The sequence below is a fragment of the Lissotriton vulgaris genome, chromosome 4_1, assembly GCF_964263255.1.
Source record: "Lissotriton vulgaris chromosome 4_1, aLisVul1.2, whole genome shotgun sequence".
Lineage (NCBI taxonomy): Eukaryota > Metazoa > Chordata > Amphibia > Caudata > Salamandridae > Lissotriton > Lissotriton vulgaris.
The window spans coordinates 1,096,830,732-1,096,855,566 of NC_141691.1; the positions used below are offsets into that span (position 1 = coordinate 1,096,830,732).

At 47.0% G+C, this 24,835-nt stretch overlaps 1 protein-coding gene across 1 annotated transcript in view; it reads left to right on the forward strand.

Moving 5' to 3' along the window:
* ERP44 (endoplasmic reticulum protein 44) overlaps window positions 1-24,835 on the forward strand; it is a 444,092-nt gene that overhangs the window by 391,779 nt on the left and 27,478 nt on the right. The gene's annotated exons all lie outside the window — the stretch shown is intronic.

The window sequence follows — 24,835 nt, forward strand, 5'->3', positions numbered from 1 at the left end:
ATTTGGTTCGTGAATCAGTCTTTTTAACTATCGATAAAAAAAGTTGAATTTTATTTACCCTTCTAGTGGGCTCTATTGTCTCATAACCTTTGCAAACTTAGGATGTGAAAATGAGACCACCAAAATTTAATTTGGACTTTTAAAGGAGTCACCACCTAAGTGTTATCCATGATTTGTGCATGGATTTATATAGCGTGATATATATATATATAAAAAAGATTTGGGTGAACTGTTCTTTTAGTCGTGCATTATGTAGGGTTGGGTTATGAGAAGGCAGTGTCGTGCTTATGAACCTCCAAGGGAATGGTTCTATTGATTTGCAAATCTGTTTACAGATAGCTAGAAGTTGTTTCCTGCTTATTAAGCATAGACCCAGTTTAAGATAAAAATGTAAGGGATCCAAACTTTGGTTAATAAGGGGCCCTTTGCCGGTAATCAGTGCTGAAGTTTGTAAAGGTTAATGATGGGCTTGAATAGATGCATAGATGCAGAACACTGCTTTGTAGTTCACTCTGCACATGTAGAAAGGTAAACCTCATTGATGTCTCTAAAAGTAATACTGTCCCTGCAGCTCTGCCAAGTACCACACATCAGGGGGTAGACTAACGCTTGTAGTGCTGATGTTCCTATCACAGCACTAAAATGCATTAGTCATGTATTTATAGCTCCCCTGATCACCACCCGAGATGAGGTGCCCCGAGTGCTAATGCTGCCAACGGGTCTAGATAGCGCTATATAACCTTTGCATTTCGAATAAACTTGGCTTCTCCTGAACGCTGAGACCTGGGCAGCATGGCTGATGACCAGTGGAGCTGCTTGACAGCTAATGAGGAGTCTGGCCCTGGTTTTCCCCCTTGACTGTCACCTACCCAGCCGGACATTGGGCATTGTTCCCCCTCGTCTCTCTGCTATTACTCCTCCCCCGTTGAGTGATACAGCACCAACTACGCTATTGTAACTGATGTCAATTGTAACGCAATCCTCCTCTGCTATAGCGCTCTGATACCTACAGGTCTAGCCAGCGCTTTATAATTCTTTTGATGTACCTTATAATGCAACGTTCCCCTGGTTATGCGCTCTGATACCTCCGGGTCTAGATAGCGCTATATAACCTTCGCATATAAAATAAACAAAAAAATTGGCTTTTCCTGAACGCTGAGACCTGAGCAACATGGCTGATGACCAGTGGAGCTGCTTGACAGCTAATGAGGAGTCTAGCCCGGGTTTTCCCCCGTGACCGTCACCTACCCAGCCGGACATTGGGCATTGTTCCTCCTCGTTTCCCCGCTATTACTCCTCCTACCTTTATTTGTTTACTTTACCTACTACGCTATTGTAACGGATGTAATTTATAAGCAATCCTCTGCTTTAGCACTCTGATACCTACGGGTCTAGCCAGCGCTTTATAATTCTTTTGATGTACCTTATAATGTAACGTTCACCTGGTTAAGCGCTCTGATACCTCCGGGTCTATATAGCGCTATATAACCTTCGCATATCAAATACAACTAAACATTGGCTTTTCCTGAACACTGAGACCTGAGCAACATGGCTGATGACCAGTGGAGCTGCTTGACAGCTAATGAGGAGTCTCACCCTGGTTTTCCCCCTTGACCGTCACCTGCCCAGCCGGACATTGGGCATTGTTCCTCCTCGACTCCCTGCGACTACTCCTTCCTCCCCTCCCGCCTTCGAAGTACTGTAACATTGTTTATGTGGACTGTTCCTTACTATGCTTTTGTATCTGATGTAACTTGTAACGCAACGATCCTTAATATAAAGCGCTCTGATACCCTCTTGGGTCAAGTTTGCGCTATATAACACTTTATAAATAAATAAAATAAACCTGAGCTGCATATTTAATTAACCAGGCGGCTTTCCAGACAGCATTTTAATTTGCTTGCTTTGTCTGTGCCTCTGACTAATCAAAACATGATGGGCTTGCCCTGTTTGTTATTCTCTCTATGTAGTGCTAAGTCTCTGTGGTTTTACTCGAGTACTTTGCGAGCCAGGGAGCGGCCTCTGTAGCTCGACCACGTGGTCTCATGGTCAGACACTCTGAGCAACGTGAATGTGAAACATTATAACCAGGGCACGAGTCGGGGTACCACGCGGGTGGACGGCATCCCCCCACTTATTTCCGAGGGTTTTTCAGGGTGGACGCCGTCCACCCTGCTAAATCAAAACCGCGTCCACCATTAAAAAACGGGAGCGCGGCGCGCACAAAGTAAATAAAGCATTTCCGCATTTGTCCGTAATTTTAAACGGGCACAGCTTGCCCCCACCTCCCTTCTTGACTCCAAGGCAGTACAAAAGCTCAGACCCCCAGCAGCACTGTAGAGGCACAGTGGGATGGCAACCCTCACACCTCCAGCCCTTGATGAGCTGTTAAGAGGTGCTTGAAGGTGACAGAGGGAGGGGCTGCAGCTTCGGAGCAGCGACATCTATTCACATGCAAACAGCCCTGAATGCGTCTTGTATCTGCTATTTAGAGGGGGGCTCACACATTCCATTTCTACCCAGGGCCCCAAACATCCGAGACTCGGTCAGATTACACCCCGGATTACACCCAGGCACCACGTGGTTCTCTTCACATAGCTTAATTACGGTCACTAAATTGTAAGCAAACCTCGGTTCTTCAAACATGCAGGCTATAATGTAAGAAAATAAAGAAATGGCACAATCGCACCCACACTGACTAACAAAGTATGGAGGACGATCAGTTCAATCAGTTCTCTCGGAGTATCTCCTGTAAGTACAGTACATCACAGTGGGGGATGGCATTTTGAACAGAGAGCCTGTCTTCTCGGTGTCTTGTGCAGGAGAGGAGCCCAAGATGATACTAGAATACTGCATGCCCACCCCTGTGTTCCCTCTCCTGTGATGGCTCCTGCCCTCCCCTCAGTGATGGCACCTGTGCCCCCATGTTGTGGCTCCAGTCCACCCCCACCTGTGATGGCTCCTGCCCCCCCCCCCCCCGTGGTGGATCCTGTCTCCGCCCTGGGTGGCTTCTATCCCAGTCCTGGAACGGCCCCTGCAGCGAGGGTGAAGTTCTTGATGGGCCTCTTCTCAAAAGGGCTCAGCTCAAAATTAATATGGAAAGGTGGGCGTGTAAGTAAGTGAAGGGATGTGTGAATGGCTGGATGAATTAGTGAAAGGGTGAATGGATGAATGAAAGATTGAATAAATGGATAATGAGAGAGGATAGATGGATTGATGAGTGAGGGGAAGGATGGAGAGAAAATGTAAATAGCTGGATGTATGGGTGGAAGGGTAGCTGGATGATTGATGAGGGAAAGATGGATGAGGGGAAGGATGAGGGACGGAGGGAAAGGATGGATGGATGAGGGGAAGGATAAATGGATGAGGGGAAGGATGGATGGATGGAGGGGAAGGATGGATGGATGGAGGGGATGGATGGATGGATGGAGGGGAAGGATGGATGGATGAAGGGCAGGATAAATGGATGGGTGAGGGGAAGGATGGATGAAAGGAGGATGGATGAGGGGAAGGATGAAGGATGGATGGATGAGGGGCAGGATGGATGGATGGGTGAAAGGAAGGATGATGGATGAGGAGAAGGATGGATGGATGGATGGAGGGGAAGGATGGATGGATGAAGGGCAGGATAAATGGATGGGATGGATGGATGGATGGATGGGTGAGGGGAAGTATGGGTGAGGGGAAGGATGGATGAAAGGAAGGATGGATGACGGGAAAGGATGGATGATGAGGGGATGGATGGATGGATGGATGGATGGATGATGAGGGGAAGGATGGATGGATGATGAGGGGGTGGGTGAAAGGATGGATGATGAGGGGAAGGGTGAAAGGATGGATGATGAGGGGAAGGGTGGATGGATGGATGATGAGGGGATGGATGGATGGATGATGAGGGAATGGATGGATGATGAGGGGGTGGGTGAATGGATGGATGGATGGATGGATGGATGGATGATGAGGGGAAGGATGGATGGATGGATGGATGATGAGGGGAAGGATGGATGGATGATGAGGGGAAAGGATGGATGGGTGATGAGGGGAAGGATGGATGGATGATGAGGGGAAAGGATGGATGGGTGATGAGGGGGATGGATGGGTGATGAGGGAAAAGGATGGATGATGAGGGGGAAGGATGGATGGATGGATGATGAGGGGAAGGACGGATGGATAGATGATGAGGGAAAAGGATGGATGGATGATGAGGGAAAAGGATGGACGGATGATGAGGGGATGGATGGATGGATGGATGGATGATGAAGGGAAGGACAGATGGATGGATGGATGGATGGATGGATGATGGGTGGGTGAAAGGATGGATGGATGGAGAGTGGGTGAAGGGATGGATGGGTGGGTGAAAGGATGGATGGATGGAGAGTGGGTGAAGGGATGGATGGATGGATAAGTGGGTGAAAGGATGTATGGATGGATGATGAGTGGGTGGGTGAAAGGATGGATGGATGATGAGTGGGTGGGTGAAAGGATGGATGGATGGATGAGTGGGTGGGTGGATGATGGATGGATGGGTGAAAGGATGGATCAGTGGATTGGATGGTGGGTGGGTGAAAGGATGGATGAGTGGGTGCGTGGATGGTGGGTGGATGATGGGGGGTAGGTGGATGAGTGAATTGATGGATGGATGGATGGATTGATGGATTGATATGTGGTGAATGAATGGACATATGAGTGAAAGGGTGGGTGTAAGGATGGATGAGTGAGTGAAAGGGAGGGTAGATGGACAAAAGGGTGAATAGATGTGTGAAGGAGTGAAATGATAGATGGATGAGTGATAGGGGCAATGGATGGATTCATGAGTGGATGAGTAGATGGATGGGTGGGTGGGTGGATGGATGGATGGAAGGAAGGCTAAGTGAAAGGGTCGATGGAGAGAGAAAGGGAGGATGGATGGATGACTAAAAGAGTGGATGGGTGGAAGGATTAGTAAGTGAAAGGATGGCTGGATTGGTGAAAGGGTAAATGGCTGAATGGATGAGTGAATGGATGGATGGGATGAAGAGTGGATGGATAAGTGTACAGATGGATAGGGTGAAAGGGTGGATAGATGGATGGATAATGGAGATGAGTGAAAGGATGGATGAGGGGATGGATGAAGGGATGGATGAGTGAAATGATACATGATGGATAGGTTTGCAAATGGTTGAATACTTTTGGAAATGGCTGGGCTTACTTATATACTATTGCGCGACCTCTGATGTGTCTGTAAAACGTACCTATTGTCCTGAAGTTTTGTCCTAAATTTTGACCTCCTGTCCTGAATTTGTGTCCTGAATTTTGACCCTTTGTCCTGAATTTTTACACTCACCGTCCTGAATTTGCACCAATGCCAGTTCGTCACCCTAATTCTTTGTGCGGTAGAACCGAGGCTCTTTAACACAGCAGCATGAGAGTGACGAGAGAGAAACCTGGCAGAGTGCTGCCAAAGAGCTCTCCCACTCAGAATATTTCATTATTCAAGTGATCGTGAACAATTAAGGGTAAACTGAGATGTGAAAAACTAAACACAATGCGATGCGGCTGCACGAGACTTGAGGAGTTAATTAAGTATTAGTACTAGCAGGTGTGCTGTAAGTTAAATTAAAACATTTTACATGCACTGTGCGCCTCGTGCGTGTAGAATCAGAGTACCACTAGACCCGGCCCTGCCAATTAAGTGCTGGCGCTAAGCACTGGCACAAATTAAGCCCTGCATTGAACAATTGACACCAGGCTACAAAATGTAAGTAGTATGATGGTGTACCCTTGTGTGTTCTTCCGTGTGTCGCTGTTTCCACATGGAATGTTTAATGATGACAGCAACGCCCCCATCTAGTTTGTGTTGTCGGTCTGAATTGTATAATTTTGTGGAATGGGGAGGTGTAGGATGGCGCTGGATTGTTCATTTAAACATGACTCCATGATGACGTCTGACTTGGCATTACGTATGTCAGTATATTTTTAATTTAGGCTCAATCCTGTCAGTGTTTGGATAATTGCACTACTGGATAGGGGGGCATAAAGTTTTGCAAAGGTTCTGCCCGCTTTCTTCAAGGGGTCCCCACAAAATGACATCATGAGCTAGGCCCACCCCAATTTTATAGTAAGTAGTCTCTGTAAAGGGGGAAACAACCATTACAATGCATGAGTCATAATTGGCCCTTTTTTTAGGAACTATCACAAAAATAAACAGTATTAATACAAAGTAAAGCAATGTTTATATTTTGTTGCACTGAAGTAAATGAAGGCAAATAAGTCAAACTAAAATATACCAAAACTAAATACATTTCCTAAAATAAATAGAAATAAATAAATCTGCTAAAATAAATACAATGGCCAGTTAATATATCTAAAATTTAGGCATTGACCCAAGTTAATGCCCCGCCAGCTCCATTGTCTTCAACCAAGATTCCCAATGTTAGACTAATGTTCTGATTTGTTACCTTTGCTGCAAATTGTAAAGCGTTCTGATATCCTTCAGGATCAAGTTCGCGCTATATAAAACTTTATAAATAAAATAAATAAATCTAGCCACAGCTAGAGAGAGGCAGCTGGGACAAAACTATGTAATACAGAGTCGCTAGTTTACAATAGGTGGAGAGATAACATATAACACTCATCGATAGAATAACGTGAATATGGAGCCCTAGTGTGTGTAATAGTCAGTGTCGAGTGTGGGAAGCAGCCTCTCTGGGAACCTGTAATGTATACAAAATCTTGCAGTCAAACTTTCCTGTAGTGTTTTGAAAATGTGTTGATGTCACCTTCGCCAAACTTCATCCACATTTGGGCTGCTAATTCCTCCATACAGGGACCTTAAGTCACAGGCTTAAGTACCAAGCAGCTTCAATTGTTAAATCTTGCATTATATGCAAATGATAGATCTGCCTTACATGTGATGTCACTTCCTGTTGCGATGTCACTTACTGTTGCGATGTCACTTCCTGTCGTGATGTCACTTCCTGTCGTGATGTCACTTTCTGTCGTGATGTCACTTCCTGTGACCAAGCCTACCTTGGAGAGTCCCCCCACTTCTTTTTTTAGGACTTGTGCCCTGATTATAACTTTGCCAGCCAGCAGTGGCACGTGGCGGATACGGAGAGCTTGTTGTCTTGCTATTTTCCAGCAGTAGGCACCACCCTGTAAACACACAGGAGAGGACGGTCTCAGCATAGGTAGCAGACACGGGATTGGTGGGTGGTAGCTTTGTATTTTTTCCTTGCAGCACTTGCCTCCAGCCACTCACTATGCCACAGCCCCTCAACTGGCCAAGTCAAACTGGCCCGTTCGGTCTCCATTTCACACAACCTCCACGCAGGCTGTTATTATTTCCCAATTCCGTCTTGATTCGTTCTGTTGGCGGGCCGGCTAGTCCCCTGCAAGAGGGCAGACTGACTCTCTTTAAACAGGTGGAGTTGCTGTACGGACAATCCGTTGTTTTGTCACACTAAAAGCACGTCTGGTGTTTATTTATTAGCAGAGAGAGCACCTGGCTCCAACACCTCTCAATATCTAGCTCTGACGTCGAAGTAACCTGGGCAGCCATGTGTTTGGTCATTTCAAATGTCTGTGCTGCTGCCTAATGTTGATTTTCACTACTTCAGATGCCGTTACCAAATGGGTACAATTCTGAGTGCGCTCTTAAGCTTCCACATAATTTTCCATATTAATGTGTATGGTCACGCTGTAGCCGTTAGTACGCGTCTCAAGAACTGGTTTTTTTTCATAGTACATAGCCATGTGGTTTTCACAGAATTATTTAAACCAGCAGTACATCACTTGTCTTTGTGAGGTTTGGATGATCAAAACTATTGTGGTTCATGTGCAGTACATAAATTGAGCAGATACAAATATTGCTGAGTGTAAGTTCATGAGAGCCAGCCTGCCTTTTGAAGAATGACAATTGCACAATTTAAAAACAATGTTTTATGACAAGTAGGAGTTATTCAACTTATCCAGACCCTGTAAAAAATCTGAATGATGTGCTCTACTGTCGCATACACGTTTTCTTGCTAGCTGCACACAGCATTACAATATGCACTAGGTGCAAGCCAAGGGTTGCACACACATTGTGCACCTAGGTTGCTATGTTTCATAATTCATGCTTTGTACTCTGATGGGTTGGTTTTTGATATTAACATCCCTGATATTGCGGGGGCCCGTCAGAGATCATGGCTGTTGACAAAAATGTCTACTACTTGCCTCCTGTCCTCCGGACCTTGGTTGCAAAGGACGACGGAGCGCACAAGTTTAAAGTTGCAACCACCAGCCAGCTGTACCCCGTCGACCACTTCTTAGCTCCTCTGCCAGAGGTCTGATTTCAGTGTCGATAACTGGGTTCATGAAAGAAAGACTGCCTACAGAACTGAGCCAGACACAGCAGCCTGCACAGCAGCAGTGGGTGAAAGCAGCAATTTATGAAGCACCTGGTAGTGTCTGTAGCATTTTAAAGGCTAGCCCAATTCAGTGCTTGCAGTTTGTTATGGTGGTAGGGAGGACTGTGGTCATGATACTGTTAGTTAGGATTGGCAACGCCAATAGGCCTGGCTTGTATTTGATATAAGTTCAGTCTGTGTCATGTCAGTTAGAACCCTTCTGGGTCAGGTGCTTTGTAAGCAGTTTTAAGATTTTCTTAGTTTCTTGTTGCTCAAATGGGTGTAATTTCTGGTTCGAGGCATGTGGGCTGCTGAATTCATATCGGTGCATAGTCCGCCACCTAGTGTTGGGTCCGGATGATTGCACATTGTTGTCCTGGAAGAGTCTTCGAAGTATCACGAGATAGGTGGCTCCTCCCCTGGACTACAGTGCGCATGGGCATCGCCTCCATCCCCAGATTGTTTTTTTCCGCCATTGGGTTCGGATGTGTTTCGGTTCCCTCTGTCGGAACCGATAGTTGTTCTACTTTATACTCGAGACCAAAAGGTCTTTAGGCTGGGCGTCGGTATAGTTGCGTACGGTTTTCTTTCTGACTCTCAGCTCCGATCTCTTACTGCCCCTCCACGTGCTTTCGGCGCGGACGGGCCTACACTACACCCTTTGCTATGGAGCGGACTCCGTTCAAAAAGTGTCCGCTGTGTCACTCTAAATATTCGCACCTCGACGTGCACCCTGTGTGCAATACCTGCTTGTCACCGGATCACCGCGAAGACAGCTGTATGGCGTGTTCGAAATTCCGAAGCAAGAAGACTTTAAAGATTCGCCGGGCCAATCGGCTCCAGGCTCAGTTGTCTGCTTCGGCACCCCCACCAGATGACATTTTCCAGGAATCTGTCGAGGGAGAAGACGACGTGCGAGGGTCGGACTCTGGCCCCGCGTCCGAAGAGGAGACCTACGACGCGGGTGAGGAGGACTATAACGAAGTCTCCGACGAGGTAGGGGACGACGATCAGGCTTGTGCCACGATGGGAGATAGCTCGGAGGAGGAGCATCCCCAAACAGACTTAGGGGTTATTCCCCTTCATGCGGCCCAGGTCGAGGGATCGCCTTCGGGCCTTACCCAAGATCTAACTATGAGTCCTACGTCCCCGCCTCCGGGCCCGGTCACGGACATTTCTAAACCAGCACTTATGTTGAAGAAAACGAAAGTGAAGCCAACGGGTCACGCACCCTCGGATGCGAAACCGAAACTGAAAGTTGCGCTGGTGAAGAAGGTTCTGGAGGCGTCAACTTCCAAGAAAACCAAAATGGCCGACTTGAAGAGCCACGCCAAAATGGCCGACCCGAAGCCCTCTGGGTCGGCGCCGAAAGGGGTCGTGGACCCGAAGACGGTTCCGAGGAAACGTCAGGCCGACGACGCGCCTAGACATGGGGCGTCGGGCCCGAAGAAGAAGTCTACCGGCGATCAGGCTCTCGAAGATGAGGGGTCGCTCGAGCCGGTTCAGCCCTCGGCAGCCTTTACGAAAAAAGTGGGGGAATCCTTACAGCGGATCCGAAAGTCCACTGAGGTTCCCGCTCAGGACACCGTAGTGCCTACGCTCACGCCTAAGCCTACTAAAGAGCAGACGCCCATTCGTTTTACCCTTCCACCCAAGTCGGCGCCGAAGGCCTTCGCGCCGAAACAGGGCAGGCACGCAAAGGAGGTATTGACGCCGAAAGCTGCCTTGGTGGTGTCGAAGCTTCGGCTCCAGCCGCTTGCGGTGGAGGAACGTCGTGAGGTGATCATCGACGCCAACACCGGGAAATTGTCGCTCCTCAAACGAAAGATTACGTCGGAGCCGGCCTTGGAACCTTTTAAGATCCCGCTCAAGAACAAGAAGTACTCTGCGGACTCTTCGGCTCTGATGGAACCTGTGTCCCCACAGGCCTTGGAACACTCGCCGACGCATTCCCCCGCGCCTGATGCGGACGAGGATGATGCCGAGTACACCTATCCTGCGTACTCGGATCCGGAAGAGGAGCATGTGCCTTGGGCCGCAGGAGGCGACACAGAAGACCCGCAGGCGGGTCAGGACACTCAACTTTTCGCCGCCAAGACGTCCCCGACAGAGGACTCGGCGGCCTTCAATGCCTTAATAGAGAGAGTTGCGGCGAACCATGACGTCGAGCTGCACTCGGACCCCGTGGACGCGGACTTCTTATTCGACACCTTCTCGGTAGCCGAAAAGCAAGTCAAGACGCTACCGATGCTTAAAGGGGTGCTGAAACATGCACCGGAGGTTTTCAAGGAGCCCACCCGGGCGCGGGTGGTCAACCCTCGCATCGACAGGAAATATAAAGCGGCGCCCACGGATCCCACTTATATCAAGGGACACTTGCCATTGGACTCCCTGGTGGTTTCCAACGCTCGGAAGAGGGCGAATTCGCAGACTACTGGTGACGCTCCTCCCCCAGACAAAGAGTCCAAGATCTTTGAGGCATCAGGCAAACGCATTGCTGCACAGGCAGCTAACATTTGGAGGATCTCTAACACCCAAGCTCTGCTTGCACGTTATGATAGGGCCCATTATGACACATTAGAGGCCATTCTGCAACACTTGCCTGACCAATACAAGGAGGCAGGAGAGATGCTCATTCAGGAGGGTAAACTCATTACAAATGCATCCATCAAATGTGCCCTAGATGTGGCAGACACAGCCTCCAGGGCTATCAATACAAGTGTGTTACTTAGACGCCATGCCTGGCTTCGAATTTCGGGGTTCAAACCCGACATCCAAACCACGATATTGAGTCAAACAGTGAATCCTGACCATCTGTTTGGCCCTGAGGTGGATGCCTCCCTAGAAAAGATGAAAAAAGATACCGAAACTGCCAAGTCAATGGGGCTTTACAAAGTCAGCAGTTTCGGGGTGATTCCTTTCGCCGCTCGAATTCAAAAGGCACCTCACGGGGACAGGCATCCCAGTCCACACAATACTACAAGGGTAACACCCAGCCCTCGTATAACAACAACAAGGGCAGGGGTGGCTACAGAGGCAATAATATCAAGGGCAGGGGACGTGGAAACAATGGCTCCAGGTCCACCACCACCAACAAGCAGTGACGTCTTGTCACTGCCCCCCGATCACACAACACCTGTCGGGGGGAGACTCCAGCAGTTCCTGCCGGCGTGGAGGTCCATCACCACGGACAGGTGGGTGAGGTCTCTTATCCAGTACGGGTACTGTCTAGAGCTTACGTCCATTCCACCGGACATACCGCCAAGAAGCCGTGCTATGTCCGGCGAGCACTTGACCTTGTTGCAGCAAGAAGTTCTAGTCATGCTGCAAAAAGGGGCGATAGAGCTCGTTCCATTGCAAGAGCGGGGAACAGGGGTTTACTCCCTGTATTTTTTGATCCCCAAAAAGGACGGATCACTCAGGCCTATTTTCATATTCCCCTGCATCCTTCCCACAGGAAGTATCTCAGATTCACGATCTTAGACCAGCATTACCAGTTCAGAGTCCTGCCGTTCGGGGTCACCACGGCACCAAGAGTATTTACGAAATGCCTAGCGACTGTGGCGGCGCATCTCCGTCGCCAGCACGTCCACGTCTTTCCATACCTGGACGACTGGCTCATTCAAGCAAAGACGGAACAGCAGTGCGTAGACCACGTGTCACGCACCATTCACCTCCTGCACGATCTGGGATTCTCTCTGAACTACCCAAAGTCCCATCTCCAGCCCGCCCACGTGCGACAGTATCTGGGCGCGACAATCGACACTCTGGCAGCCACTGCGCAGCCGAATTCAGTGAGAATCGCCAGTATCCAGGCGCTGATCCAACGATTCAGACCCCAACACTCGCTTCCAGCGAAGGTGTTCATGCAGTTGATAGGCATGATGGCCTCCTGCATCTCCATTGTCCCGCACGCGAGACTACATATGCGTCCGCTTCAGGAGTGCCTAGCACGTCAGTGGACTCAGGCTCAGGGGCAACTGACAGACCTAGTGTTGGTGAGCGGTCGGGCGTACAACTCTCTGCATTGGTGGAATCCACAAAACCTTTGCAAGGGCCGACCATTCCAAGAGCCTGTCCCACAGATCATCCTGACGACGGACGCCTCTCTCCAGGGATGGGGAGCGCATGTACTCCATTACACTGTGCAGGGACTATGGACACTACAGCAAAGGAAGATGCACATCAATGTGTTGGAACTGATGGCAATCTTCATGGCCTTAAAGGCGTTCAAAGTACATCTGTGCAACAAGGTCGTGTTGATCCGGACGGACAACATGACGGCCATGTACTACATCCAGAAGCAGGGAGGTACACACTCTCCACAGCTGTCTCATCTGGCTCAGAGCATGTGGAAGTGGGCCATTCAGAGGAACATCTTCCTCATGGCAGAGCACCTCCCGGGCAAGGACAATCAAATGGCAGATCTGCTCAGCAGGCACAGCCATCAGATGCACGAGTGGGAGATACATCCATCAGTACTCCAACCGTACTTCCAAAAATGGGGTCATCCAGAGATAGACCTGTTCGCCACAAAGGAGAACGCAAAATGCCAAAGCTTCGCCGCCAGGTTCCCACACCCCCAATCACAGGGCAATGCGATGTGGATGAACTGGTCAGGCAGATTTGCGTACGCTTTTCCCCCAGCACCTCTGATACCGCTGGTGGCACGCAAGCTCAGGCAACACTCGATGACGCTCATCCTGGTTGCTCCAACGTGGGCTCGCCAACCATGGTACACCACGTTTCTGGAACTCTCCGTGGTACCGCATCAAAGGCTTCATCTCACTCCCAGCCTTCTGACGCAGAGCCATGGCGACATTCAGCACCCAGATCCGCAACAGCTCAACCTGGCGATCTGGCTCCTGAAGTCCTAGAGTTTGGCTACCTCAATCTTCCTCCCGATTGCATGGACATCATTCGGGAGGCAAGGAAGCCCACTACTAGAGCTTGTTATGCGGCTAAATGGAAGAGGTTTGTCATCTACTGTGTGAACCACAACATTGACCCGCTAGATGCTTCCATTCAAAACATCATATGTTACCTCTTTCACCTGTATCAATGTAATCTAGCGTACTCTTCCATCCGCATTCACCTGTCTGCTATGGCAGCATACCTCCAGAATAGGCAGCACCTGTCACTCTTTAAGGTCCCTGCTATCAAGGCTTTTCTGGAAGGACTCAAAGGGTCATTCCACCAAGGACTCCACCAGCTCCAGAATGGAACCTCAATGTGGTTCTTACAAGGCTGATGGGTCCTCCCTTTGAGCCACTGCACTCTTGTGAGCTCCAGTTTTTGACTTGGAAGGTTGCGTTCTTAGTAGCAATTACATCGCTACGGAGGGTTAGCGAGCTGCAGGCGCTCACCATCCAAGAACCTTTCTTCCAGGTACATGCTAACAGGGTGGTGCTCCGCACTAACCCTAAATTCTTACCCAAAGTGGTCTCACGGTTCCACATAAACCAAACAATTGAATTGCCGGTGTTTTTCCAAAACCCAGAGACGCTGGCGGAGCGTATGCTCCACACTCTTGATGTGAAAAGGGCCTTGATGTACTATGTGGACAGGACAAAAGATTTCCGCAAAACCAAACAACTTTTTGTTGCTTTTGCCACACAACACAAGGGAAACGCAATCTCCAAAGCGGGTATTGCTAGATGGATAGTAAAGTGCATTCAGATCTGTTACGCTAAAGCTAAGCGCACTCTCACTATCCCACCGAGGGCCCACTCCACTAGGAAGTTGGGGGCCTCTATGGCTTTCCTAGGGAACATTCCCTTAGAAGACATCTGTAGAGCAGCCACATGGTCTACCACACATACTTTCACTAAGCACTACTGTGTAGACGTGAATTCCAAACAGCAGGCAGCTGTTGGTCAGGCTGTTCTAAAAACGCTTTTTCAGACTGCTGCAGCTGGCACGGGCGGCCGCCGTTAATGGAGGGACTGCTATGTATTCTATGCACAGATATGAATTCAGCAGCCCACATGCCTCGAACTGCAAATGCTACTTACCAGTATGCATCTGTTCTTGGCATGTAGGGCTGCTGACATTCATATCGCCCACCCTCCTCCCCGGCGCCTGTAGCAGCTGCAGTATTTATTCATATAAACACATATGCTCATAGCATGGTCATCACTCACTTTCTTCACTCCATCTCTGCCAATGGCTAAAAACAATCTGGGGATGGAGGCGATGCCCATGCGCACTGTAGTCCAGGGGAGGAGCCACCTATCTCGTGATACTTCGAAGACTCTTCCAGGACAACAATGTGCAATCATCCGGACCCAACACTAGGTGGCGGACTATGCACAGATATGAATGTCAGCAGCCCTACATGCCAAGAACAGATGCATACTGGTAAGTAGCATTTGCATTATTTATGTTTCCCTCGAAGTGGTATAGCAAGGGGGGGGGGGGGTGCTCCTTTCGGCACGTTATTTGGGAGCTCTGACTTCCCCAAATACCCCCTTACCTGCGCCTGTCGCTTTGCGGCGAACATAAGAATCCGTGTGATCCATCAAGGGTCCATTTCAGCTCCCCTTTACTACCACGAGCAGATCCTTTTGCAACACATTATCTGTGCATTCAGACACATTAAATGAAAATTCTTATAAACTGCATGGCTTGACCCTTTGACAACCGAAATCTGACCTGCTGTATCACATTCATCTCCTGTGCTGCCTTCATTGCTGAATGCCCTGCTGCTTCTAGGTTTATCCTCTTCCTGCTCCAGTTATTTTGGTTCATTTCATTTGCAGTCAACCAAATGGGGAGAGGATGTGGCCTAACGGCTAGGGCGGTCGACCTAAAATCTGGGGAACCGGGTTCGAGTCTCGGCAATGACGTGAAACATCCTGTGATTCTGGGCAAATCACTTAATCTCCCAGTGCGTAACAAAAAAATGTGTCCTTGAGTAACTTAACTGGTGCTCATGTAAAGCGCTCTGATAGCTGATATCTTTCGGTCAAGTTCGGCAAAATATAAACCTCTGGAGAAAAAAGCTTATATAGCTTATCTATTTTTCCTTCAGAATATCACAGAACCTGGGAATCCGGCCACTAGCCGTTCCTTGTTTGCATTCAATTTTTTCTAAACCGTGTTTCTCAACACTGAACTTGACAAAAATACAATCATTTGATCACAATTGTTTCAGGAACAGATGGCAACTCAACTTTATTTTCCTTTTCTTCTAAAACTGCTGAGGAAGGTTCTAGAAGTATGTGCATGCCGCATGGTAGGGACCAAAAAAAGGAGAGGACCAATCTAATCTGTTCATCTGTTTTAACAGGAAATTGAGGATAGGGAATCAAAGAAAGGTACTCAGTCATAAATGTCTTGTTTTTTCCTTTCAAAGAAAAGCACCAAGATTACACGTAGGACTGTGCAAAACACTTAAAATCTGATACTCTTCTATCTGTAACCAGTGTAAGGTATGATGGGAGTGTAGAGAGAAGTCATAATTTCTACGCTCAACAATCCAGCATGCTGCCGCCTTTTTCACTTGTCTGAGAATCCCTAACACGAGCGCCAGCAAAAAGAGGGAGTTACTATAGTCTATCTAGGAATCAGTTGTGACATTGTAGGATCAAAGCCTGTAGAAGGTGGTGTACATAGCCAAGTTGAAAAGCCATTCGACCAGACCTTGATTTTCCATTCATATATATATTTATTTCTCCACCTTAAATCACTGTTTATCCAAGTTCATTTTTAGGAAGGAGTGTCTACTGAATCACAAACCAATAAAAATAAGTTTTAAGTCCTGCAGCTGACTCACCCAGACCACACCCAAACTGAAGTGGATCTGGATCTTGCCACATCCACATGAACGTGGAACTGAGGTGACTAAGTCATGACAGCCTTGGCCTAACCAAGATGCATTATAAAGACGGATGACGGCGAAGATCACTGTGGAGCATCTGAAATCTCAGAGGTGAAGGTATGGCAATAGAGGCTAGGTTTCTTGCAACTAGCTTGACACCACACAACTATATATAAGCACATTCAAGTTGGTGAAGTTACCATAGTTCAGTTTACTTAAATAAATGAGACACTGCCGCCAGCTACATTAACCCCTCCCATGCTCATGACGAGCTGAGCTCGTCATGAGCCACGGCGCTCCGGTGCTCATGACGAGCTCAGATCGTCATGGCCCGTGGGATGCTCAGGTGCGGGGAGAATTCCCCTGCTGTGCTGACCGTTCCACGGGATCCGGTGCACCTGTGACGAGCTCAGCTCGTCATGAGCACAGGAGCGCCGTGCCTCATGACGAGCTAAGCTCGTCATGAGCATGCGGGCGCTGTGCGTGCCCCCCAGAATAGCGGGGGAATTACCCCCGCAGCGAAGGGGTTAAGAGAAGCAGTGACCTTGTGGATGGAATGCTTGAATTAACCACAGCCATCCACATAAAGATAAAGATCATTTTACTTTGTGAGCTAGGAGTTCTCAGCCACCTGTGCAGTAGCAGATAAGGGGTAAGTCATTACTTGTCTGAAATGGTGGGCTCAGAGGAAGACGTCATTATTCAAGAGACTACTATGATTTTTAACAGGTCTGGTACCACTATAAGATTTATTTACAAGCTTTGATACTGTGTGATTTCTACTTCACACTACGTTTAGGCTTCACCTGAGAAATGGGTAATTTAGTAAACCACTTTTGCTTCATTATGAAGAGAGACAGGAGTTTTCAAATAGAAACATCAGTGTCCCTAAATTAAGATAAGGAAACTGCTGTTGAGTTAATGTTGGCTACATATTTGCAACTTTGGAGTGGAAGACACCAGGGACCCCATTGGAGAGTAACCATGAGGGGGTGCTATACTAGGCATCTCCAGACTAACTGAAATCGTTTGTTAGGTTAAAAAGAAAATCCTGGAGATTCTCACATCAAAAATCCTTAAAGAATAATAGTTATTTGCAGTAGATAAGTTAACCAGGGATCCATACCTTAAATTAGTCACCTTGAAATATCAGCCAGACGCTAGACTGGATGTGGGGAATTTTAGTGCTTGGGAACAAAGTCACTAACGAAAAGAACAGGATTCATGACATGCCGTGACTGCAGGAAGCAAATTTGAGTCATAGGCCCACATGAGGTGTGCCTTTGATGCTTGGACTCTGGACACATCACAGAATCATGTGAAAATGCGTCAAAGACTATTCAAGACAGGAGGGTGAAGTTGTATACCACCAAGCACAAGAACTTGTGCCCTTCACGCAGATGTTGCTCTAAGAAAATGAGCCGTTCCTGTGACTGCTCTACTTCCCTCTCAAAATCATTAGGTAAGACCAAGTGCGAGCATAGGAAAGCGTAGTGGGATTCAACACGATTCCACACTCTAACTCCAAAGAGAAGTGTTGAGATTGTCAGGATGTAAGTCACACTCTCTATCTAGTTCACTGGACATGGAACTGATTCCTTGGTTGGTCCTGATGCTCCCTGAGTTACTCATGCCATCATCAACCCTGCTGTAGATAGCAGCTCTCAATAAGACCATGCTACAAATCTTCCAGCTTCCTGTGGTGTGCCGACCCATGGCTGTCCTGACTTCGGCGTAATCGTGGGAGGGGTAGGTGCATAGATGCCTGCCATCAGCGACTTGTGAGGATCTCCTCACTCGCTGCTGGCCCCACCTGGACAGCTCGTGAGACCTTCAGGAGGAACCAAACGGTTCCCAGGAGGTCCCTCGCAAGGAACCATTTTTCTGTGCGATACTATACAGGTCGTATACCGGAGTCCTCTTACTTGAGAGGACCCCAGCAATCATATGAGCACTTAGGTCCTGACGAATTGCCCTTATGGCAAGAAACATGTCGACCGCATTCACATCAAGGGTTGAAGAAGGATTGGTCCCATTGCCCATCACTCCTTAATACCCCTTTATTTTAACAAAGCAGTGAGCCTGACTATTAAAATAATCCTTAATGGACTCTACTGACTTTTTTTAACACCCACACCCTCACGCTCACTATTGCACTTTTTTAGGGCCCTCACACACACACACCCGCTGGCTCGGAATAAAAGATCTCCGCCAAAGTGCAGCTCCCCTTGCTGCCCGACGGGCATTGCACCGCCAGCCTGTCGTAGGAGCAGGATACCGATGATGACGCTGGATGGCCATCGGTTGGGAGAACAGTTGTTATCCTGCCGATAACCTGTGTGAGGTATCCTTATATTCTGAAAAGGGTCTACACCATACACTCACCCTTTTATAATCTGTGAGAGAATAGTCACCCTGAGCTAAACCACTGGCTCCCACCGGGGAACTCTGTACAATACTCTTTGTTTAGTGCCGACCCATTACCCAGCATTTATCTACTATGGTACAGACTTCCTCTCGAACCCAAAGAATCACACCAGTGCCAGATGCCGGTTTCAACACCATTGTTGCCGGATGATAATCGGTGCTGAAGACCATACCAGACCCTGAACTGACATTGGCTCAAACTCGAGAGGTCATGTAATGAAATTACAAAAGTGCAATCCGTTGTCATGCAGCCAGACTCTAACCCAGTGCCTCTACCACATTATATCAGCAGAGGTTCACTTGTCTTTTTGGTTCTGTCTGATGCTGTGCTAGATCATGGTGCCCCTCAGGATACTGATGATGATGGAGATGTCTTCCCTCATGTGCAGTGGGGGCTCAGAAGGCAACCGAAGTACTAGAATTACAGCTGCTGTCTATTGAGACTAAAATTAATGTTTTGACAACATTTTTGCAGCTTTGACCTTACAACATCTGTGCCCTTGTTCCCATTTATTAACATCCTCATAGTTACTCTGATGGTTTCTAGGTCGAAACCATGTTCTTGCCCACCTGTTAGCCAGCAGGTGTCCAGGTGACGTAGGCTGAAACCCAATGCCCTGGATTTTCTCACCAAGTACCCTACTCTGACAGTTGTAATCATATAGGACTCGACCAGTAAGTTGAATCCTTAGTAATGTCCGACTAATTCTCCGGATAGAGAATTAATAAGGATTGATGCCTTTGGCAAACATATTTTGACTTCTGCCAGCATGGCCCTGAGATCTTTAAATGCAATTTGTCTCTTGGGCTAATATACATCTGCCCCTTAAAACCTGGCCTGCAAGATTTTGCCAGTGCTCCAAGTGAGCCTTAGGGAGGCTTTGAAAGGCAGGATGTGGCAAAGAACATCATCCACGCAGGCTTGAATACCACGAACCACATTGGCAAGGCACTCGGTACGAACATTATGCTTCATAGACACGTCTGGATGAGATCTGGAATTTCCGGCGCTGCATTGGCATCTCTAGTGGATATGCCCTGTGATGGGTTTCTCCTCTTTGGAGAGAAAGCTTACCTTATTTTGAAGACCGCAGAGTTGCAGCCCATTTATTGGGGCTTTTGATCCCTGCCAAACAGTTTCCACACTAATTATGAAAATGTAGGGGCTATTCCACACAACTGGTTTATAAGCAGAGGCAGTATTCAGTGCTAAAAGATGCAGCATGCAGCCAAGTCCTTTAGATATGTGGAAATCACAGACGGTGTACTGGCCGGCATGAGCACTAATCCTCCAACTTAATTTGCCCTCAGCTGCGCATGCCCAACCAATACGCGGCAGTATCCAGTATTTGCTCCTTGGTTGAAGATACATTTTGCCGTACAGATGAATCTTACAGATTGGCCAAAATGGCTACGGTATTCCCTTTCTCTCCTCCCCTCCCAGTATTCCTCTCACACCAGAACAAACTTGGGAAGAGCATCTGTCCACCCTGCTCCAGGTGGTATGCGTGTTGCTCTCCGGGGTGCCATACAAAAAAAGGTACCCGACTCTGAAAAAGACAGGGGTGTTATTCCTGCTACTTCATTGTCTTGAAAATAGGCCCGGGCCTCAGGCCTATGTGGACCATGTGGCCTAGAATGCCTTCCTGCAGAAGGACAAATTCAAAATGCTTGTGTTCTCAGATAGTTTGTTTCCTGGAGGCTGGATGGTGTCCTTGGGCTTGCAGGACGGGTATATTTTTATACCTGTCCTGTGATCCCACAGGCGTTACCTGCGGTTCAAGATGGACAATTGTCTGTGCTGCTTATTGACCTCAGGTGTTCACCAAAAGGATGCAGATAGTTGCTACCTATCAGAGGTCGGACGTTTCTCTATTCGCATACCTCAACAACTGGCTTCTGAAGCTAAAGTCGCCACAGTTAGTCGTTGTCAACCTTTGGATAAGGTCAGAGTGACTACTTTTGTTCTCGAACTTTAAGGGACGATCACGGAGATCATGTTACATTCTGATCCACTCAGGTGCATGAGTTTGGAGTCACTTTTATGTTTGCACTTCTACTTGAGAATCAGTTATTTGGCTGCTTCACTCAGTGGGTTTGGGAGACAACCCAAGATACAGAGATTGGTTTCCTCATGGATTGTCATATGTTGTGTTTTCACAGAATTGATATCCCCTGGCGAAGGGCCACGGCCTGAAATGCATTGGAATGGGATAAATCAATTGAATTGCCATGGATGACAATCCTTATGAGAAAATAGATTTACTGAATTAATTTGATGTTTGACTAGGCAGATGCAAATTGAATATTACCTTGATATAATAAATACAGCACATTTGAACTTAACCTAAGGTGAATCATTTTTAACTCCCCCTGGACATAAGGGCTTTTGCTGAGCTGAAGGGGACGGACCCTAGCAGGGGACGCTGCTACTTGATATGCCTAGATATCACACTGGGACATTTCCTAGATAAAAGTTGAGTAAATCCGTTTTAGTAAATATACAGTTCCTTATGTTTTCATACAATTTCCCTTCTCCACACTTGAAACATTTTTCTCAGAAAAACAGTCAATGCAATCCTATGGGAGGAAATGAAGTTATCGGTTTACAGGTAAATGCTTGGCATTGGGAGTTGGATTTCTGGGGTTAGCACACGGGTTCCCCCAGGGTCAAGGATGCACTCTTAAAGCACCCTCAACGGCACTAGATGGGACGGTTGCAGTGTGCTGAGGCCCATTGTTATCTAATGGGGGATAGGAGGCCTCCGGTTGGTGGCTGCTCACGAGCAGGCTACAAAGTTGTGGGAGCAAAGCTCCTGGACTTAAGTTCAGGGCAAAAGGGGATTCGATTTAGCACCAAGGTGCATCCACAGCGGCACTGGGGCGGCCAGGTGCTGTTTTGGCGTCTGGTACCCTGTTTTCAATGTGGATTCACCGATTGCAACAAACACTACAGGAATGGGGCCGAAGAACTTCTGGAGATGACCACGGATTGGAAGGGTAAGTTAAGATGTTGAGGGATGCAGGACACAGTCGGTTGGGCCACCCAAGTCCTTGAAGTATCAGGTTCAGGGGTGTCTTTTGGCGTTGGGTCTTTCTTTCCGGCTCAGATCAGGGAGATCCTCCAGCAAGGGGCTGAAGGCGTCGATGAGAGACTCTAGGCAGGTTAGGGATCACCAGATCCCAGGTCAGAATCACCTGGTAGACCTCCTTATTGTGTTGGGCCACTCAAACTCAGGCCATGGGCATCGGGTGCAGTGTGGTGCAGACTAACTGATTTGGCCAGAGCCAGAGTCTGTGGGTGAACAAATAAAAGTGCGCATGGGAGATGAGGTCTGTAAGTAAGTAAGTAAATATTTTATTTGTATATGATTAATTAAAATCTTTACAAAATTGAAAAACGTCCATAGTTGTTGTTACTTAAACATAACAAAAAATAGGATGCATAAAATTACAGTGTTATTAACAGTTTTATGGTTACCCTCAAGGGATTTAAAAAGTTCATCTAGCATGGTTAAGTCTTTCTTATTAGGTCAAAGAACTTCACAACTTGACAGTTCAATTTAGTGTCGCTAGTAGAGAAACACAATTTGGCTGCCTGTCTACAGGTCCGAACGGCATGAATGTTAAAAAAAGGACGTAAGAGATTGAACCTCAAGTCCTTTACACTAGGGCAGATGCAAATCACATGAATTATGTCCTCCTTGCCGGTTTTGCACACGCGACACTGTTGTGAAGGGTTGTTTCTCTCCCAAGGTGGAAGATGTGGAAGTATGGGAATTACCCCGAGGCGTAATTTTAAGAATTTTTCTTTAACATTTATTTTCATGCCGATCCTGAAGTACGCTTGTGGCCGCAGTTTTTCATAGTCACCCACCGTTAGCCATCCGTGTGCTCTGTTTGCTAGGTCTTTCTTGTCTTCTATCACTGAGATGATGCTAGCTGATTTTTGGCTACTTTTTTAAAAGACAAGAGATCGATTGATGTTTCCCAGGTATCAATCAGGCCTAGAACTTTGAGTGATTCATATAAGTAGGCTCTCGGCGCGAAGTTGCGGTGCCGAAGTAGTTCTTCCCATAGGTTTGCACATAAAGATCCAGCATCTGCATTGCGAATTTTATGCCAATTTGTTGCATATACGCTCCGCCTCTCTAGAGTTTGTTTCAAGATACCGAATTCTAGTTGAATCTGAGCCGGGGAGACATATTTGGGAAGATTAAAAATAGCCCTGTATGAATTCGCAATGAGTGTGTCCAGTAACGCCGCATCCTTACCGTGGTGTGATTCACTCCCGTAAGTGAGAGTCGGTTTTAATTTGGCACTCAATATTTCGAGAAGGGGTTTAAGTGTCAGGTCAGGTAGTTTGACCTTCAATGATTTTAGAGCCAAGTAAGTCATTGTAGCCTTCCCTCGCAAAGATTTGAACTGCGCCCTCGAGGTGTTATTTAAGTCCAGGATTACTCCCAGGTACTTATATGTGGTGACCTGGTCGAGCTTTTCGCCATTCAAGTACCAGCAAGGGTTCTTTTTTTTCTTATAATTCACAGCCATCACATTTGATTTATTGAAGTTTATTTGTAGTGCATTTTTTACTGAAAACCTTGAAACAAAGAAGGGTTTGGCTTAAGCGCAGTAAGGCTACGCCTACAAGAGTATGAAAACAAAACAACTGCCAGTACTGCTCGTGTTATTTTATCAAAGACACAAGGAGCTGAGTGTACCTTTCACAACTCCGTGGACCAAACATTCAGTCTACACCTAATGTTTATATAAAGAAATTTATTATCTACTTCCAAAATTATTAATTTCAAAAAGCTTTTTCAATTTTTTGTATATATCAACAGAGAATAGGTTTTCAAGAATCAAACACAAAAATTGGGAAAGAAATTTTCAATATTTACAATCTCAAGTGAACCATGGGAAAGGAGTGTGGGTGATGCGGGGGTTAACAATACACTACAAAAAATGTCCAATACGATTCACTCAAATTCACAAGCTTGGCATTCATACTGCAGTCATTCTACATGAAAAAACTTTCACAAGTGAGGGAATGTGATTGGGTTATGTACAAGGGGAAAGGATTCTCATCTACTATGTACAATTTGAATAAGCAAAAGTCAAGACTCAGTTCTATACAAAAAACACAAAATACATTCAATAGAAAAATGTAAGCTTGGTCAGCTCGAATCAAATGCACTATATGCACAAACTAGCTAAATCTCAATCGACCAGATGACACAAAGTCACCATGGGGAGAAGTTTGATAATTATTCAATCTAGAGGGGTCGACGCGTTTCGAATCCCATTATTCCTTGGGATTCTCCTCAGGACCAGAAACAGACATAGATCTGTAAAACATAAGATCGACAAAAAAACACTCAGTCAAAAGTCTGCACACCAGCGGGAAACTCAACAATTCATTCAGCCTCACACACACACAAGTAGTACCTGTCAAGTTTTCTTGTTGAATTCTTCGAGGAAAGCTGTAAAAAGGAAGGGATGGTCCGTAAATGCTTTAATCAGTCGGGGACTCAAGGTTGAAAGGGGCGGGGGAGGTCGCTGAACAACTTACTGGAATGTGTTTTGTAATCCCTTTTGTGAAATTCGCGTTTTTTCAAATCCGGTCTCAATCACGAATTGGAAGCGGAAGCTGTCGTTAAGCGTCCATCTGTCAAGAGATCACCAAAAACGTGTAAGCACGGTTAAATGTTACCGTCCCAATTGACCAAACTCCGTTTGAATTGTGGGTTGTATCCAGTGGGCTCTTACCATCCGCCGTCTATGTCCGTATCCTTCGTTTGGCAATGGAATTAGGCGCCGTGTTGAATAGTCATGATTGGGGCGATTTAAACAATCGTCATCCAGGTCTCTAAGGATTCTGGGATTTGTAGTTTGTTGCATCTTTTTCTACAAATGATACAATTCCGCCATTTCATTTAATCCTTTTGTAGTGGTGTTGAATTTAAGTATAAGCATTGCCTCCCGTTGTCTGAGTTTAGCTTCCAAATCACCTCCTCTTTTGTCTGGGTCAATCTTGGAAATGTCCGTCCACTTCAGGTCGGTTTCAGTATGTCCATTGTCTAGCCAGTGTTGGACTAGTGGTGCTGTGAGGGTTTTCATCTTAATTCTCGATTTATGTTGTGAGATGCGTTGTCTTATCTCCTGATTTGTCTTACCAATGTATAGCTTACCACAGGGGCAAAAAATACCATAAACA